Source organism: Pleuronectes platessa, chromosome 12 (assembly GCF_947347685.1).
Source record: "Pleuronectes platessa chromosome 12, fPlePla1.1, whole genome shotgun sequence".
NCBI lineage: Eukaryota > Metazoa > Chordata > Actinopteri > Pleuronectiformes > Pleuronectidae > Pleuronectes > Pleuronectes platessa.
This window is the reverse complement of record NC_070637.1, coordinates 22629633-22649536: the sequence shown is the minus strand read 5'-3', so window position 1 is coordinate 22649536 and position 19904 is coordinate 22629633. Positions and strand designations below refer to the sequence as shown.

Here is a 19904-nt window from a genome sequence, read left to right as displayed (position 1 = left end):
GTTAATTGAAAAATAAACCACCAACAGCTTCAGAGTGGAATGTGGTCGAATTTGTAAAGTGATATATGTTACACCATATTGGAATGGATATTATTAATGTGAACAAGACTTGAACAACATGAGTTCAGCTGTTGTCTGATATTAAAAGATTAAAGATTGATAACATTGTTTAATCTCGTGTTTTTACACGTTGGCGTCTAGACCTCATCTCGCTCTGTGTTATCTGTTAAATACTTTGATCTTACACCCATTGATTAGCCAACATACTTGTACAGGGGTAAAATTGGTCTATTTATCTTATCTGAAGTCTATTCCTGAATCATGTAGAATATCTACTGTACTTATAGATAAGCAGTGGTGGTTGAATGCTGAGGGGGAAGTTGTGTTGTCTGTATTTTATTTATTTTATAATATTTGCATTTATTTTCCTTCTCTGTGTTTTAAGCTGAGAATGTGCTGGTGAGGAGACTGAAACTGTTTATATGTAAACAACAACTAATGAATGTTCCAATAACAAAGATTTGTTTAAAATAGTTGAAACTGGATTAAAGAAAATCCTGGAAAACAATAATAAAGAAATAAAACATTAAAATATCCAGTAGGAATACTGATAATACAACAGATTGTATGTGTCGGTGATAAAATGGTGTAAAGGATCAATGGATCTTTGTTTCAGCAAGTGATTTGAAAGAATTGATTGTGACTCACATTCCTGGTGTCTCTTCTTTTAACCGCGGAGTGAGACGTCCCTGACGTCACAGAGGATCTTGGAGCGGCTGGTTCTCCATCGGTCAGAAACGTTTCCTCTCACCGAGAAATCTCACTCTAATGTCGGCGTTAACCCGCCGGGATTTCACCGTGGAGCCTCTGTCATGAAGTAGCGTCCGCAGCAGCGCCACGTCCGCGGGAGGAGAAGTGAAGGAAGCCGGAGGAACGAGCAGGTAAGGCGGGATCGATCCGTAACTTCGCTCCCTGCCTGCGGGTCGGAGCCCGACTTTTTTGGGCTCAGTCTATGCACTGGAGCAAACGCACTCTGTCGATATATTTAAGAAGAGACGTGGCGTGTTTTTCCTCTTTATGTGTTGATTTAAACCAGTTGTGTGTTGGAGTTGTGTTACGTTTTGTGTGTGTGAATTTGGGGGGGGGGGGGGGAAACACACAAACAATCAGGAATTACCGAACAGATTCAGTGTGTATGTATGTGTGTGTGTGTGTGTGGTGGCGCTAGGTGATAGACGGACCCCTCCGGCTGCTGCCGTGATAAAAGTTAGTCCCAGCGCCGAGTTCGTCTGTTTTTACTCATTAAAATCACAACATTCTCCTCAAACACTGAAATTAACTGCGCAGTTGTTCACGTGGGAACTTTTCATCGCAGTTCACCGCAGCTTTCCCCCGTAAATCGCGTGTTATAGCCGCATTCCTCCGCTAGCTGACTTCGCTGCATACTTCACACAGCTCGCCTGTAATTATAGTTTAGCTTTAGCTCGCGAGCTAACGCGACTCAGTTCAGTCAAAACACATCGATCCACGATCGATATGGTCTCGCTCGCTCAATAACAATAGTAGCGTTACAACGTTAAAGTTAAAACTTGAAGCTAGCAGACCTGCTAACTTTTCTCCGGCTTTGCGGCAACAGAGATTTATTCTGTGGAAACTGGACACGTGTTTATGTAATTGTATGCAAATTAAAAACAGTTTATTGTGTTATTATTTATTTACTGAGTCGCTTCCTTCGCTAAGGCTTTGGTAGTTGGTTGTTTAATGTTGTTGAGCTAGTTGTTAGCATCGTGGGCTAACTTTGTCATGAAACTAACTTTAAATCGGATCAGTTTTACTTTTATAACTCTCTTGTTTTACTCACTTTATTCTGGTACTACTATGTTTGTGGTCCTCTCTCACAATCCAGTTAGTAACTAATTAAAGTAACTAAGTAAATTTACTAATTTACCATAAGAACAAACAAGAGGTGCTGTTACTTGTACTTGCAGTTTTCTACTTCAACTCCAGTACAAAGAAATATTACACTTTTTACTTTGATGCATTAATGAGGCAGCTTTAAGTTTCAAGCTGAGATAATGTAGACGGTTTGCTGCTTAAGCTTTTTAATTACTGCAATAATCATGATAATATTATAGGGCTTTTCAAGGAACTCAGATACATATATTTTACGCCACTTTTTAAGGAATATTATAATGTAAGAAAGACTTGAACAACAATAGGTGAGTTCAGCTGTTACAGATTCATAACATAGTTTAATCTGATGTGTTTAGACGTGGGGGTCTTGGCCTCATCTTGTTCTTTATGTTATCTGTTAAGTAATTTGATGATTGTTTATTTTTCGAGCTTTAAATGTAGAGTGATGTTGTGAATCAAACAGTGTTGTTGTGGATCTTCGTTTGGCGTCCAGCTCAAATGACTGCAGCTCTTTTTTGTTTTATTCCTCCCCCGTTAACTTGTCAATCAGCTGCTTTGATTTTCAGGAAAAATTCAGCTTCTGTTGACGGTGGTTGTTTAAGTTGATGAGGTTGAGGATGACAAATCATAAGTAAACTGAACATGTGTGTTTGGGACTTGGTCCGAGCAGGAAGCGGCTGCCGTGTTTGTCTGATGATAGTAAACAATCTTTATTTGGAATTATCTGTTTTTATGAGCTGCATCAATGCGCTCGCTCAGTCTGTTAATTTACCTTAAAGGATTAGTCAGGGTCAGTTCTGGAATGTATGTGTAAGTACGTTTACTCCCCCACTGTACTCATCCACAAGTATAAATTTATGTACTTGAATAGAGTCTTTTCATGCAGTCTTGACATTTATTTGAGAACTTGTGGAGTGGATGGGGACCGAGCGCCTCATATCATGTGTATATCCTCCAAATCTAGTGTTATTAGCACGTTGTTAACTGTGTGTTTCACTGTGGCTGTGACAGCTACATACTGAGGGAAGTTCCTGCTAAAATCAAGACATTTCCTGTCAATCACACACAGTGAACTGAGGGAAACTGACCAAAGTGCACAAATAGTGCAATGAAACAAACAACATCATGGATTTGGACAGTTTCTCCTGGAAGATTTCGATAGTGTTGCAGTTGCTGTTCACATGAAAAGCGTCAGATATAGTTGTGTAATAAGTAAAAGGAGAAGCTGAGTTGCCCCCCCCCAACACACAGACACACACACACCCACACATCTGACCAGTTACCATCATGTGAAGTGAGTCAACAAAGGATCGTTGGTTTGAACAGTCACAGAAATGGTCAGACACTGAGCTCGTTCACACCCAACATCAACATCGGTCTCAAGTGATTCAAACCCAAGTGTTTGACTCAGATTAGAACTGTTCACACCTGCTGTTTGAATGCATGTCCATGCATCTTGAGTGACTGTCAACGATAAACAGGGGCATAATGGGCCTCTGAGAAATGCATTGTTTTTAATCAGTGTTTACTACCTCTGCATGTTCTGCTGCACAGGACAGGATGACTGAGAATCTCCAGACATCTTGTTTCTTTGATATTAAATAGTCTTGTTTTCTGTAGCATCAGAGAATCTCCTCTACCTTTGCAGCTCATCCGCCCCTCCTCCCCTTTCTCACTTCCTCCCTCCCCTCTTGAGGGAGAGCGAGAGGAGGGTGGGGTGTTAGAAATTAAAATCTAGTATTATCCATATGCCAGACAGCTGTACATTCCACAGCCAAGCCCAGGATCTCTGTTACAGAAATAACGGACTGACAGACAGTCGACCACAACAAGAGGGAGAGAGAGAGAGGGAGGAAGAAGGAGAGAAAGACAAAATATACATTTACATTCTGTAACTCGGAGCAGTTGAGTTTTCATCACCTCTTTCTTCTCTTCAGTGTTTTTTCTGTCAACACACAAGTTGTATTACCGACGATAACAGTAAATGTTAACTTTAATCAACTTACAAAGTTCAGCAATTACCATTTTCTTTCAAGTAAGTCAGAAAAAAGGCAAATCTGAAGAGTTGAGAAGCTTTTTTTTTTATATATGTTGCTTGAAAAGATAATTTGTAAGTCTTTGTTTGCAGTCAATGTGGTAAAAAATTCTTGAATTTAACAGAATCTGCAGAAAACTCATGGCAGTCGATAAATCTCTTTAGTTCTCGTAAAAAGTTTCCTCTGTATAGTTGTCAAACACTGATTTGACTGAACACACACATAAATTTAATTTGCACTTCTCGCTGTGTAAGTCAGACGTAATGACAGAACACAACATTCACAATTATTTATTTGTATTTTTTTTAACAAAAGACCCAAAGATACAATGACAGACTTTCACTCTGTAAACAGTGTGAAGAGGTTTTTCTCCTGTATCACGGTCCAGAGTGTTTTCATGGTTGTAGTTTCCTCTTCAGTGTCACAGACATTAATTGTGGTTGTGGAGCCCGTGTGGAAGCATTTCTGGGATTTCTCCTCAAATAAACAAGGAGATGATTGTGTCTTCAGAGACGGACAAAGGTGGAAAGCTGATGTCCATCCTCAAGAGAACGCAGACGCCCTGTCACCTGTCTCATCTCTTTGTCCACTGATTGTGTATCATTCAGTGATAAGTCTGGGGTGTTGTGTTGTGTAGCAGCAGATCTATTCTTATAAACTGACACCAGAGCCTGTTCAGCCCTGACCTCTATACTGGGACCAGACCAGCATCCAGGAAAAGTCCAGTTAATGCTGCTGGAGTCAGGTGGGGGAGTGTCACGCTGCTTTTGGAAATATCCATTATCAGCCAGTGGCTTTTATCTCTGCTGTCAAAGAGTCAGATGTTGTTGTGGCACAGTCCAGGGCCTGGAGTCGTAAAACAATAGCATGTAGCTCTGTGCTATAGCTGCTGGTTCCAGAGTTACAAAATTCAGTTTGAAAAGATAGTAAAAGTCCATGTGGTGCTAGAACATGAGGCCATTGATCAACTAACAAATCATGTATCTGCAGCTTTGTTGATGAATGGATTGCTTCTTAATTTAGAGATTATCTAAAGTAGTTGAGCCGGTGTTTAAACCTCCCGATTTGTTTGTTTGGATCAGGCCTCTTATCTTATCTTCTTATGGTTGGCAGCTCAATTCCCAGCTCTTCCTAATGTGTTTCCTTGAGCAGGGCAATAGACCCAACACCTTGCATGGTGTGTTATTAAATTATCAGTTTTTCTTAGCTTTTCCTTCTCTTCATTTTCAACACATCCTCTCTTTTCAATTTGGTCTTTGTTCTCCATTTTTAGTGTTTGCATTTCTTTTTAATTCATCTGCTCCTTTTTGGAATCTGTGTTAAAAAATCCTCTGATTTAAAGTGTGTTTACAATAATTCGAATTTTGAAAATTGTTTTCAAACAGAGACGCTCTTTTTCTTGTCTGATTTGCAAGACCTCTGTTTTTTCCATCCATGTTTCTTTTTCCCTGACTTCTCTCCATTCCTCTTTTCAGTCTTTCCCTCCTCTGCCCGCTCTACCTCTTCTCAGTTTTCTCTCTCCTGGGACTCTCTCCACTCTTGGAGGCTGAGCTTTGGGATCTCTCTCTTTACTCTGCTCTATTTCTATCCCTCTCTTCTCTTTTTTCCCCCCTCCTCCATTTCTTCCTCTTTATTTTTCCCTCCTCCACGTCTCCCTCTCTCTTGGAGTGTGTTTCCAGTCTCTGAGGCTGAGGATCAGATTACTCAGGGAGTCTCGAGGCTCTGGCGAGGTGGCAGTGGTGGAGGTGGAGGAGGGATGGAGCAAGGGAGGAAGGAGGGAAGGAGATCAGGTTTCACATCTCCAGTGCTCTCCTCTGTCTGCCTCGCCCCCCTCCCCCCCGGCGGCCTGGAGACAGAGTGGCTGAGCCGAGGAGGAAAACATGCAATCCACCCCTCTCCTCCTCCTCCTCCATCGTACGTCCAGCCTCTCGGCTGCAGCAGAGCAGATAAATAAAGGCAGTAAATGAGGGCCGAGCACACAGAGGGATGATTCTTCACCTTCTTCACCTCCCCCTCCGTCCCTGCAGAGATATTTTATATCCTGCACCGAGTGTATTCATTCTCCTGGATGTGTGGCAAAGGTGAAACTGCTTGAGGGAGACTTTTTTTTGTCCAGACGACCAGAGCCGAGGATCAAACCTGGACTCAAATCAGTGAAATGTGTCTGTGGGAGTGAACGCAGAGAGGCCGAGGCCGTGGGGCCGCTCCCGGGCTGCTGGTTGTAATTGTATAGACACTTGTAGCTTCAGCAGCAGCAGTCTGTCATGTTTGTGTTTTGTTAGTTTCTGTCTTTATGCTTTAATTAAAGATTCTTAGTTTTGCTCACTGATGATCACTGGTTCAATAAAATTGAAGCCCCTTTTTTAAGGAGTGGGAGTTGCAACTAACCATTATTATCATTATCTAAAGCTAATCAGTTATAAAATGACTCAAAATTACAGAAATTAGGAAATTATATCCATCACTGATCTTAAGAGTTTTAAGTGTCTTGTTTTGTCAAAGATATTCATGAAATGGGGTTTTATGTGAAAAGCAAATATCCGGGAATTTTCTTGAACTTTTCCTGCCAGCCCCAAGTATAATGTCATTCAGATGCACAACTGGAAGAAAATAATTATATCAGAATGAGAAGAACTGACAACAAGAAGTTACAGGGACAGTTAGAGGCTCATTTAGAATTGATATGGCATGTCCTGTGTCCTGCAACCTTTTAATCGAGAAATAACTCGTTTTTGTTTCAGCCCCTATGTGATTCCTTGAATGCACAAAATATCAATTATCAGTTTTCTGACTCTGATTTAAACCATGATTGGAAGACTATTATTCAAGACATCATAGCTGTTGAATTGAATTATTGTATGTTGTGCACATCTTATTGTTTATTCACTTGTGCCAAGATATTCTCAATATTTTCAAACCAGATTTCTTGGTGGTCTAACCAACAGATCTTTGTGGGACACTCGGCTCTCGGCCCTGACTTCAGCTGAAGGTCAAATCAGCGTCCATGTTGACCGTCTCCAGCGGCTCCAGTCGTCCTTTAATGGTATTGATCTCTGCCTTAAATACACTCAGCCCATCCTAGTGAATAATTCAGATTGCTCCGACCACAGCGGCAGCAGAATGTTCCTGTTTGGTCTGACAGAAAACATTCTCCTCTTTTAGACGCTGTGGTCGCCTCTATTTTAAGTCAAACCTGACTTCTTCTTTTTTTTTTTTTCACTCGCTGTGAAAATGAGATTGTGTGTGTTTTTGTGTGGTCATGTGACAGCAGGGAAGACAACTGCATTCCTCAAGAGTTAAAAAATCTGAGAGTTTGACCGGGACTGCAGAGAAGGAGTCAGATCTTTATATTGAGCTCAAACCAATGTTTTCTGTTCCGTCACTAAAACACCTTGTCACTGAACAATGACTTACTGCAGTAACTAACTAGCTTGGTTTTCGCTCAAGTGTTTGTCTCTGGAAGTCAGTTGGACACTGTGGTTCCTTTATGCGGCGTTGTAGACCACTCGGACCCGTTTTGTATCATACACCTGATTCAGTTTATTATAATTTTACATTCAAAGAAATAAATAGACACATTCAGAGAGTACTTGTAATTATATATGCAACAGACACACTGAACAGTTTGTCCCTTGATTCATTAAGACAATCAATTAATCAGTACTTTGTTAGCTGGCTGTTTAATATATTATATAAAGGACATATTTTCCCTATTTTTTTTTTATACAATTATTTGATAATATAATCTGTGAATTAGCTGCAGTGCCTCTTTCTAATCTTTGAACAGAACCAGGATCACTCTCTTTCTGGCTTCTTCTCATTTATTGTGGTTTAAACATCTGACTTTGGACTCCCCTGGTTTCATTGAGAGCAGATGACATAAAACCCTCTTCTCATGTTTTGACTTTGTTAATGTGCCTCGTGATTTTTTTTCAGTTTAACAACACTTGGCTTTATGCAGAAATCGTAATGATCTAAATCCCAACAAATATTAAATTGTTCCATGTTCGAAATCCCTCTTGTTTAAAGGATTTTAAATAATAGAACAGTAAACCAAATGTCTAAATCCTAAAGAGGACAGACAAAGCCCTTGGTTCAATAACAAATAACTCTAAATAACTTTCTAAATCACTGTTTCTAAACAACAGGAACAGTCAAACTGAACCAGAGCACCACATGGAGGTCTGGTTCAGTCGAGTTCCTTCTTCATTCTTGAGGGAGATTTGCTTTTGCTTTCTCAGTAATCCTCCTGCCGGATAGGTGCAGAAAACCCTCTGAAGTGACGGTGGCCCCTGACCTCCATCCCGACCCCTGGCCGCCTGACCCCATTGTCCTGACCCCCTGTCAGCTCGCAAGTAACAGTCGTCTCCTTCTCTACCTGGATTAGAGCGTCTGATCGACTTCACAGTGATCAGTGGGGAAGAGATCACCGTTATTCACAAGAGCCGAGGCGTTCTGTGGTTCTTAGGCAGTTTGTCGTCCAAGAAAAGGCTGAAATCAGGAAGTGCTTGGAACTTTATCGCTGTTATGTACTGTTTGATATTAATAGATTAAGGCCACCAAGCAACAGAGATTAGTTTATGTTATTCTTTTAAGCAGCTGTGAAAACTTTATAAGAAGAGGGATTTGCAACCAAGATGGTAAATTTAAGAAAGGATCCTTTTTGTCTTGGTAATTTCTGAATCCACACTTTGGAGACTGGTGAACTGCAGGAGGACGTTTCTCAGGCCAAACTCTACGCAGCAGGCAGTGGTTTAATATTCTTGGCCGTCCTGCAGGTTGTAGCCATGAGGAAACATCAGCCCAGCACACAAACCTCATTGGTGGGGTTTTCCCACTCCACCCCGGCTCCCTCCCTCCTTCCCTCGTTTCTGGTCTTTAATTTCAATTAGCTCTGGCTGCTGGTTGACTTTGATGGCATTAGTCCCTCCTCCCAACCTCCACACTCGTCCCTCAGCTCTCGTCTCTCCTCTGTTGGTTTTACGAAAGCTGCCGGCTTTAACTGCTGCGATCAGGATCTGAATGCTTCGCTTCACTTCCTACCCGTGTTCCTACGCTCGCCATGCACTCCCACCCCCCCACCCCCACCCACACACACACACACACAGGCGGGGAGTCCTTCTAGCAACAGATAATAAAACGATGTGCTCAGATGTTTCCTGGCAACAAAATGCTTTTATTAGATTAGGAAAACAGTGAGGCCGAGGAGGAAATAAACCAGTGTTTTCTCCTCGGGTCATGGTTACACTGGTTTTTACTGCAGTTGGAGTGATGGGAGAAAAGTGGATGTGGTTTTCCGGACTGCTACTAATAGCATGCTCAGTCCTGGAGGTGATGCTAGCTGACAAAACCAGGTAAAACATGTGTGATAGGGCCGCCACTAACTAAGAGGTTTAGTTAACTATTTGATAACACAATGAAAAACAGCTGACATCAATGCACAAATAATCTATCCTCAAAATGAATTCTACCTTTATCAAATATCACTGCAGCTCTGAATGGAACCACCTTTCGCTGTGAAGGAGCTGTTTTCGCTCGTGGTATCACAGTGTGATGGAAATTTAAACAAGCGTCACAAGATAAAAAGATAAACGAGAGTCAAGAATTATGGTCTGGTGACTTGTCGGTGGCCTCACATAGTTTTTTCACAACAGCCGTGAACAAAGCTGCTGCAGAGAGAACAACAATTCGCTGAAGCAGTGATTCTTCATTATAGAAAATTTCTTTCACAATAAATTACAGGATAAATTATGATTTGTTTTATTTGAGCAACAGAAAACCAAAAATAGTAACTTTACTATGTCTATCAAGACTCCAAAAACCTGTCTCAGAATACATCTACACAACTACAATTTAGTTTTAAATCGTATCTCTGTTAGTACTTAGGGTTTCCTGAAGTTTGGAAACGCATCTCGAGCCGTTTCAGTTTGAAAACTCTGATTCTGTGCTAAAACACTTGCGAGAGTGGCAATTGGTTTGGTGTCTGAAACAAAAAGATATTGATACTGTTGATAAACAATCAAGTTTGAACAAGCTGGAGAATATGAGCCGATGTTTTTAAACTCTGGAGCTCAGCTTGTATTTCTGTGTGTTTATGTGTCATCACAGGCTGCATACCTCCGTCTGCCTCTTACGCGAGGACTGGTTTCACAGCTTTCTCCTTGCATCGAGGTTTCACACCTTCGTCTGACACGTCGCTCACGATGCTGGAATTTAAATTGAACCATCGGTTCCACTTCAAAACAGAGGTGGAACTCCAACTACTTTCCTGCTACAGGCTTCCAAACTACTTATTTAAATGGTTTAAATAATAACTTAAGCAGTTGTGGTTAAAAATAATGAAACTTGAAAAATACCCACACTTCACTTCTGATGCCTGAGCCTACTTAGATAAAAGGTTGGTTGACAGGAAAGTGTCTTTCAGAGCGAAGTATGTCACAGTGTGTGCAGGATTGGAAAAGTCCAACTCTTCATCTCAGTATTTGTCTTCCTGCTCATGTGGTGTAAACAATAAGGTCAGGTGTGTGTGTGCGCGTGCGTTTGTTTCATAAAAATCTGTTTCCACTTGTGCTGCAGCTGCTTTCAGTCAGATATTAACTGAAGTATTTGTATTATTGAGTTTTGGGACCTTTGTGCGTTTTTTCATGCAGGTTTGAGAAAGAGAAATGAGCAGCGAGTGTGAAAGAGCAGCAGAAAATGTCCAGTGAAGAAGTCGACGGCGTCTCATATTGATTTCCCCTCCGCTTCCTGTTTCCCTGCGTCTCTCTCCCACTGTTGCTTTTCCTTTAAATAGCCGGTTCCTGTGTTTGCGGGTATAAACAGCTCAGAGGGACGTGAACACTGCAGCTTCCATTGAGGCTAGACTGCACATCAGCAGAGTGAAATCAGTGCTGCACCATCTTCATCCTCATCTCTCCCTCAGGCCGGCTTTGATTCAAGTATTTACTTTTGTGAATTAGAAAAAAAATCAAGCATGACATGCACAGAATTGAAATGACAGAAGTTTTTCCCTCAGCGAGTTACACTTTTAAACATCCTCTGGTTTTCAAATGGACTAAAAAGTCTCTTCTGTGTTGGAGTGAAGCTCGACTCAGTTTACTACATATTGACCAGTCAACAGATAGAAAATGACCTATGAACTTTTCTAAATCATATAACTTAGTTTTACATTAAGTTGATTTCGCTGAACAGTTTGAATTGGAACCAGACCAATATGGCTAATGGGGGGCCAATACAAATTATAAGGAGTAACTAACTCCTGGTACTAACATATAAAAATTGTCAATGATTTCTAAGACGTCGTTATCAAACCCTTATGAATTTTTTTTTATTGAGGTTTGATATTTTACAGTTTGACCATAAACTATCATAAATAACTAGAAATAAAAACAAAACAAATGCAAACTATTTCTGCATTGATTTCTACTCCTCTTTATATTTGAAGATTTATCCATTGAATTAGCTGATTTATTTATTTAAACTTTATTAGATATTGTACCGTGTGAGTAAATGAACAGCCTGATTTATTCTCCAGCAAAGTTTTATCTTTCTACCATCCTGAAGTTTTTCCCTTTTTTACCTGTGTTTCCACTCAGCTGTTTGTATTCATCATAGTTCACATAAAAATAGTTGAATGAAAAGCAGAGCTGTTTCACTTCGGTTTATCCTCGTGTGTGGGAGAGCAGGATCTGTTTTCCCTTCCGTCTGTCTCTTTTTCTTGGCACCACCGCTTCGTCCATAAATGAAGAGTGTGTTTCTTTTCTCTGTGTGTGTGTGTGTGTGTGTGTGTGTGTGTGTGTGCTGGACAGGGAGGCCGCAGCTGTTTTTTCGCCAACCTCGTGACCGCTCTCAGCCCCCGTCTTCGGACATCTATTTTCTCCTCGTCTGTTCTATAATAAATCAGCGGCTGAATCCCCACTGCTTTTATTTTTTTCTTCAAACCCCTGGGGTTGAGCTGAAAACACTCGCATGCGCCCCCACACACACACACACACACTCACTCTCTGTGGAGTTGTCGGTCAGCTCATCAGCACACTTTTCCACACTGTCTTGAGTACATTTTCCAGCTGAGTGTGTTCGTTTTGGCGGCAGCAGGGTGGTGTCGTGTGACGCTGGAGCCTCCACACCCTCCTGAAAACGCTCCCAATCACTGCCGACCCCGACATTAGACCTCAGCAGTGATTTCAACCTCATTTTATTAGTAAACATCAGTAAAGATCTTGCAGAGGACAAACCCTTTTTTAATGATCTTTCCTGCAACACCATCATCAGCACAAACTGCATTTATCTGGCTCATGGTTGTGCAGTGGTCGTAGTTGTGTTGTAGTTGTGTTGTAGTATTATTTGGTATTTGAACTGCCCACTTTTATTTTGATAGTTCTGCAGCTGTGTGAACAGCTTCCTGCTCAGTGTTTCAGACTCTGAAGTGGTCGGCTGGTGTTTGGTTCACTCTGCTCTCTGAGTGAATATAAACTAACTCTCCTGATGTCTGCCTCCCTGACTAAATAAAGGCTCCTCTGAGGAGCTCTGTGCCGTCACATAAAAAGGTTTCTGTGTTGGCGAGGATAAGGAGGACGCGCCGACTGTCAGCCACACTGCTCCACTTATCTCCTTACAAAAGACAACAAGCCACACACACACACTGATCTAATGATGGAGTGGACTCGTGTCCAGGCGTCCGGTATGAGCTTGTGCAAGTCTCTGGGCCGATTCTATTGGTCCTTGAGGAGGTCTTAGGAATATTGGATGAAGTTTTAATCAGATCTTGAGGTCGCTGTCGGGTTGACGAGACTCAGTGATAGGTTGAAAGTAGATGGTGATGGGATGCACAGGACTTCAGTGAGGTTCCCAAGGCGTTAAGCGAGTGTTAACGTGTGTTGTGTTGGATTTCAGTGTGGTGCTCTAGTGTGTTGTATAGGTTTTATGTGAAAGGGCTTTTTAACAAGTCTGTGGCAAAGGGAGTTTCTCTCCTGCACAGAAAACACTGACGCTCCTAAAACACTTGGTCAGTTGTCTGGACCATCCCTCTGTATCCTTGTGATGTCACGATGCCCCACATTTAGCCTCATAACAAAGCAGGTAGAGTGAGAGCTTTCATGTCCTGCAGTTCCTGGAAGTGGTCGACCAATCACAACAGAGTGGGCTAGCTGGCCAATCGCAGCAGACCTGGCTTTATCAGGAGAGGGGTCTTAAAGAGACAGGAGCTAAAACCAAATGTTTGAGACAGAGGCTGAAAGGAGGAGCTGCAGCAATGGACAGTCTGAGGACAGTTTTGTGTGAACGTTAGAGCATGAAAACATTTAAGTAAAAAGACTAATTAAATGTATTAACTGGAATATGGAAGAAATATGTTAACATAATAAAAACATGGCTAGATTAAGAAGTGTGAGTGTGTTTCCTGCTGGTTTTTTGTGTGATGTAGGATGATTTGAAGTTCAGAGCTTCTCTCTCCTGCTGAGTGAAGCTGTGAATAAATGACCTAGTGGCAGATTCAATAAGGAGCCAAATGTAAATAAGTCCAGCCTGTGAAGCTGCTGGACTGTTGCTGGACCAATGGCTTGTTGAGGAGCCTGCGGAATAACTGGCTGCCTTCTCACTGCTTCTTTTCCTGATGCAACTGAAATGTGATGAAAACAAGAGCAGGCATCTAGATAATTGTGTGTGAGTGTGTTTCCAGACATACTGAGGGTATGCATGGTATTTTAAGAGGGTTCCAATGATGCTTGAGGGGAATCTAGGATCTGCTGGATTGTAGAGGTTCCCATGGCTCTTAATGGTGTTCCAGGACCCTTAGTGAATACAGTCGTCCTTGAGTGGTTCATTATTTAAGTCTCACTGTAGCATGACTGATCTTAACAGAACAGCAATTTGTAACTATTAAACTACTAAATCTTAACCACATCACATAAACGCTGTAAAGTAAACATATTTATATTTCTTTTACATGTTTATTTCTATCATATCTAAACTATATGTGAAATTCCCAGAGGTGCACACGATCTATTTTACCAGATCTCTTTGCATTAACTTTTTCTTCTCGTGATAATTGATTATTAACATATAATATTAATAATGTTTGTTTCTTCTTGGTCTCTGTTATTCAGGTCGGTGGTCGTGATGTTGTCCTAAATTTGGCCGGCCACCTCTGCTTCAAGTGTACAATTCCCATGGAGCTGTGCACCAACACACACACTGTTCAACCATGGAGCCACCATTCAGGTATGGAAAGACACACACTATCACACGCACACACACACACACACACACACACACACACACACATTCACACACTTACACACGGTTCCAGCTAAGTTCCCTTCAGTCAGTGTAACGTCTGCAGGATGTTTATTGTGGTCTCATGAAAAACATTACTTGTTGGCTCTCTGCTGCCTTTGTTACCCTCTCTCTCTCTCACACACACACAAACGCACACACACACACAGAGAAAACATAAACATGACTTTTTTGTGCACAGGCACCAGTGATTACTTCTTATAACTTGATTATCCAAACCTCCCCCAACCCATCTCCCCTGTTTTAGAGGAGATTAACCTTCGACCCCCCTGAGCTGAACTTATGGCAGCATAGGCCAATCAGGAGGCTTCGTGGCTTTTAATTGCAGGCTCTGATTGGGTCATTTGAGCTGTCATCTGGTTTGATTAATAACCTCGGTGCAGGAGAGCAGGAAGAGCGCTGATTACACTGAGCCTGAAGGTTGTGTCTCCATCTGTGTGTGTGTGTGTGTGTGTGTGCGTGTGTGTGTGTGTGATATAGGTGAAGTAATGCTTTGTGAAGAGAAAAAAGTGTGTAATTGTGTGTGTTATAGGTTGAGTATTTGACGTAAACATCTGGAATGTGTGTTGGACTTTGTGTGCAATAGATGAAGTCATGTGAGCAAAGATCATGAGTTAAAACAAACAATCTGATTGATGAAAAGACACTAGACAGCTATTTGGATAATTTTTCAAGCAATTGTTTTTAAAGAATATCAACAAAACCAGAAATTTAGAGACGTGAACTTCAGCTCTGAGAAGTTATGACGGTATTGTTTCAATTTCTTGACCTTTCCCAGAATAAGTGATTAATTGATTAATCACATTAATGAAAATTATTTTTAGTTGATTCCTTTAAAAAGCAGTAGTTTTCACAATCTCTGACCTAAAACTTGATCAAAGTCAGGAAAGGTTCAGAAACTGCAAAACAGTTTCTAAATGTTTCATGATGCGCTGTTTCTTTAACATCCAAAGACTGGTAGAAGAGTCAAGCGCTGCTTTTGTTTCCTTAAAAGCTCAAATCTTCTGATGATACTTGCAAACCTCTGTCTGTCAGCTGTGATGGAGTCACTTTTTCCTGAGAACGTTGACGTACGCGATGAGTTTCCTGCGACTATGTGACTGTATGTAGGTTGAAATGAGGCAGATTGGTGCCTTTGTTTCAAACAGAGCCGTCCAGTCTGCAGCACAAAATCACTCCCATATGTCCTTCAGCAGTCTCCCCCCCCCCCCCCCCCCCCCCCGCCCTCCACAAGCCGCCCAGCACACTTCCCTCACTTGCTTGGCTCGGATCAGATTGGCCTGGCCTGGCTCGGCTTGAAGTACAACCTGGTGACCTGCGACAGTGTGTTTTTAACTACTGACTCGAAAGTACAGATTTTACATGGAATATTTAAAACTCTGAAGGATCCCAGGTTAAAAAAAAGAAACAGACAAATCATTGAGTACTTTGGTGCGTTGATTGTGTTCGGGCTTGTTTTTCGTTTACAGCTGGATCTTCAGATGCTACAATAGATAACCAGATTGTAATGGAACATCTTTGCGCCGCAGATCACATCAAACTATTGCTAAGTTTTTTTTAAAGTAGTGGATTCTTATTTTTATATTCTAACATTAGTTTTATGTTTTGCAGATGTTTTTTGTCACTGACACAATTTTCTGTAAAAGTATGAAATTCCCTTCAAGCAGTTTTTATATTAATATATAATCTATATTAATACACTGTGTGATGCTATTTTAGACACTTTGGATGTGGTTACCAAGAAATGGGGGACAGCGTTTAAATCACACACAGTCCTCTTGTGAAGTGATCAACATGTGGAAATAAGCATTTGGCTGTTAAAGTGTTTTTGGAGTTGATGTTATCTTTACTGCAGCGCAGTGAACGCACCCCCATTGGACGACAGGGTCTGAATTCTGCTGTTTATCAGAAAGTCTGCACTTCGGTCATAAATTCCTCAGACACTCCTGTGACTGGTTTATGAGTCAGTGTGGTGAGCTTCACTCCTCCTCCTCCTCCTCCTCTTCTTCTGTGGAAGGTTTAAGAAGCTCATTTAAAAACATAGCTGACCATTGATTTAACAGATGTCGGTGTGTGTGTCTGCAAAGAGCAACCACACTTTAGTGTAACGTAAAAAAATCGTGAATCCATTATCTGTTGTGATGAATCAAAATTAATGTGCAATATCAGACTAAACCCAAGTTATTTGGATCATTTAAATTAGGCTGTGAGTATATTATTGCAGGAATATAGGAATATTAACTGCTCAGACTTGTATCAATCTGGTGTTCAGCTCTGAGAGGTTGGACTAAAGTCATAAGTTATCAAAGCTTTGAGTCACATTAACACACTGCCTGTGGCCTGGGCTGTAGCGCACACACACACACACACACACAGAATAAAACACACCCTTCTTCTTGAGGGCCATCAGATGCCTTCCCTCCTGTCTGAACTTGTCACTCATCACTGTCCTCAGACAATTTTGAGCAGGTCAGTGTGAAAGGAGCTGATTTTTAAAGATGCTTCCTTACCGACTGAAAAGTCTGAACAAATCTTTAATACCGTCTGACTTTGCATCTGCAACTTTCTGCCTTTGCACTTGTGTTTATTATCATACGAGTTCACAAAGAAAACAGGACCACCTCTGTCGGTGTATGGGACGTGCACAGCTCCGTGGCCTGGCTGTAGTTTCCAAGGCAACACGGTGGATGAAACCATCTCGGCCTCCCGTCACGGAGTCCAGCCTCAGACCAGACCACCCACACATATACACACATATACACACACTCGCACAGCGCCAGTATTCTGTCTGCTACAATTACAGTTATATTTGAGTTTCATGTTTTTATGTCTCCGTGGAAAGTTGACAGAGCTTCAGTGTCTCCCAGTTTCCACTCCTTCATATTGGGATCAAACCAGTGATGCAGCAGCTGAGGCAGAAAATTGTGTTTCTAAAAACATAAAGAAACTTTGAACATCGGCGTCTGATTGGCTGTGGTGATTTCAGTTTTTGAAGAGAGTCTGTTAGAAAGGACTGACAGCGAATGAGGGGGGAGAATCAAACAATTCGGTTTGAGGATGGCTTACATTTCCTGGTGTGTGATTTAGTTTTTTGTGTGTGTGTAACATTTTGATGAAGGAAAAGGGGAAGAGGACAAGGAGTCAGTCAGGGATGAGGAGGGCTGGTATAAATGAGCGGCAGGAATCAGTAGAATCTGGCAGAAGACTTAAAACAATTTAAAGATGGCAGCTTATGATATATTTTTTTCTTACCTTTTTATAGTGAGAATCGTGACAGAACACTTGAATTAGAAAATAGCGTATTTTTTTAAAAGTAAAATATAGACTAATACTCTTCTTTTCTGCTTTGTTTTTCCTGTAAAATACACATTTTAAAACATAAATGCAGACACTGGTTTTCATCGTTTCAGTCTTGTAATGAAATATTAGCATGTGCATACATTTTTTGTATGTTGTCTTTTACACTGTTGTTACGAGTAGTGTCCACCATTCTTTAGACTAAAAAATTTAACAATAAATCAATGATGGAAAAGGATTTTTAGTCGCAGCCATTTGTTGATGCAGAGGAGACATTGTTTTTTAGCAGCAGCTAACTGGTTTAACTGGGAGGACTGCATAGGGAATGTCCAGCGTCCACTCCATCATCAGTGTGATTTATGATCATAATGTTTTTTTTATGGTCTGAGTGTATTTGTTTTATGACTCAGCTGTAGGACAAAGGCGACTCTGTGCCGGTGATGGATAGACCTGTTCCTATGGTGATTAGAGTGATTAAAAACACCTTCTGGGTCTGAACCAACTCGTGCTGCTTTATTACTTTTATTACTCTGTGACCAGACCCAATCTCTCTCTGTGCACCGAGAGGCTGAAAGTGTGACAGCATCAGGACCAATATTAATGGCTTATTCAGTCAGTGATTGGTTCATATTGATACAAAGTGGCTGAGGCTGTATGTCATTAATGTTTACTTTACATGTCAGACCTTAAACCTGTGACACCCCTGTGGATGCTGGGTAATCTGTCCTGCTGTAACGCAATAAATGAAGAGGAGACGAATTGATGAAGTAAATCCTCCAGTTTGTAGCTGCAGCTGCTCAAATCTCCGGTCAACCTCTAATGAAATTACACTTTGTTTCTGTCCACTCGCTTATCTGACGCACACACACAAACACACTAACACACACACACACACACACACACACACACACACACACAGATAAACAAATTACAGCTAACTCAAGGCTCTGAGCTCACTACACCGAGGCTACAACGGAGTTTTTGCTCTGCATTTGAATGAATACCGGTCCATACTATCCCCTTAAAAACATGTGTCAAATGACCATTCACGTACACTGGTCATGTGGTGTGAACAGGAAGTAGATTGTCTCCTCTGCAGTTTGTTGCTTAGGTAAAAAAAAGATGCTACAATGGAGGAACAGCGATGGTGAAAAGTAGGAGCATCATCACATTTGAAAAACTTAGTAATAGTATTCTGGAGGTTTGGTATAGTAAACCATCTAAATTAAACATTTTAAGTTATTGACAACGGTAGTCATACAGTAGTTACTTAATAGTTACCTGTTATCAAACCCTCAGGGTTGTGGGTTCAATTCCCAGCGTGGTAACCAGACCAAGAAGCTCTTACTTTTCTGTTATTTTAGGATCGTTTAGAAATCATCCACTGAATGCGTCAACAACAAACTCCACTGTAGAAGAAGAGAGTTTTAAGATGCATGGTGGGATGAAATAATGAGGAAGAGGAAGATTAGGATAAGGGAAAATACAGGTAGAGGATGCAGGGAGGAAGAGGCCTGCAGTGCCACTCGTCGTAGCTCAGGGTATTCTGGGTATTCTTATGCTAATCCATCGCCGGGGATGAGGAGCAGAGCAGCCAAGCAAACAATGGCACTGGAGCCAGAAAGTCTGGCCTGCAGTCTCCCAGGCCCTGAAAGGCATGTCGGGCAGGGCGCCGACACCATCGGGAGGCTGCTGCAGCACCCAGAGGCCTGCCTGCAAGGAGGGGCCCCTGGAGGGGATGGGGAAAGGGGCCAAGATGGAGGGAGGGAGAGAGAGAGGATGGAAAGAGAGAGAAGAGGATAAATGAGAAGCAGCAGAAAGGGAAAAGGAGGAGGAGAGATGGAGAGAAATAAGGGAGCTGGAATTCTGGGGAGTGGAGGGAGAGAGAAATGGAGAGTGAGGGAAGAAAGATGAGGAAAAAAGGGGGAGGGACCAACATCAAAAGACAGAAATGAAGAAGGGAAGGAGCTAAAGGTAAACAATGAGACAGGAAAAGAAGAAATATGATTCTAAAAAGGAAAGGTGATGAGAGAGAGAAGGAATTATAAATATGATTCTCAATTTTCAATGAAACAACAAAGATTCCAGAACTCTCTGTTTGCAAACAAGTCGTCTGATAACATGCGTTTCCAACAGAACTAAATTAATCTTTGGCGGAAACAGACTCCGAGGGACAAGTACACAGACTAAAGAGTGAAAGAAGTTCTCTCTTGATGGAAAGAACTGCATCGCATGTCACCACTGAAACTTCAACCTGTGGGTTTGACCTTCTGCTTGTAGGGGTGTGATGGAAACGGTGCATCTCACACCTTCACCATTTCCTCTCTAATGGAAACATATCTGATTGACCTCATTATCTACCCA

General features: G+C 41.5%; 1 protein-coding gene across 1 annotated transcript in view; it reads left to right on the top strand.

The window, feature by feature from the left end:
- The first annotated feature begins 765 nt into the window (after positions 1-765).
- LOC128453336 (bone morphogenetic protein receptor type-1A) overlaps positions 766-19904 on the top strand; it is a 35553-nt gene continuing 16414 nt past the window's right edge. Inside the window, exons 1-2 of the mRNA XM_053436172.1 lie at positions 766-941; positions 14054-14168. The gene's annotated coding sequence lies outside the window, so the exon portion shown is untranslated. The remainder of the gene's footprint in view (positions 942-14053; positions 14169-19904) is intronic.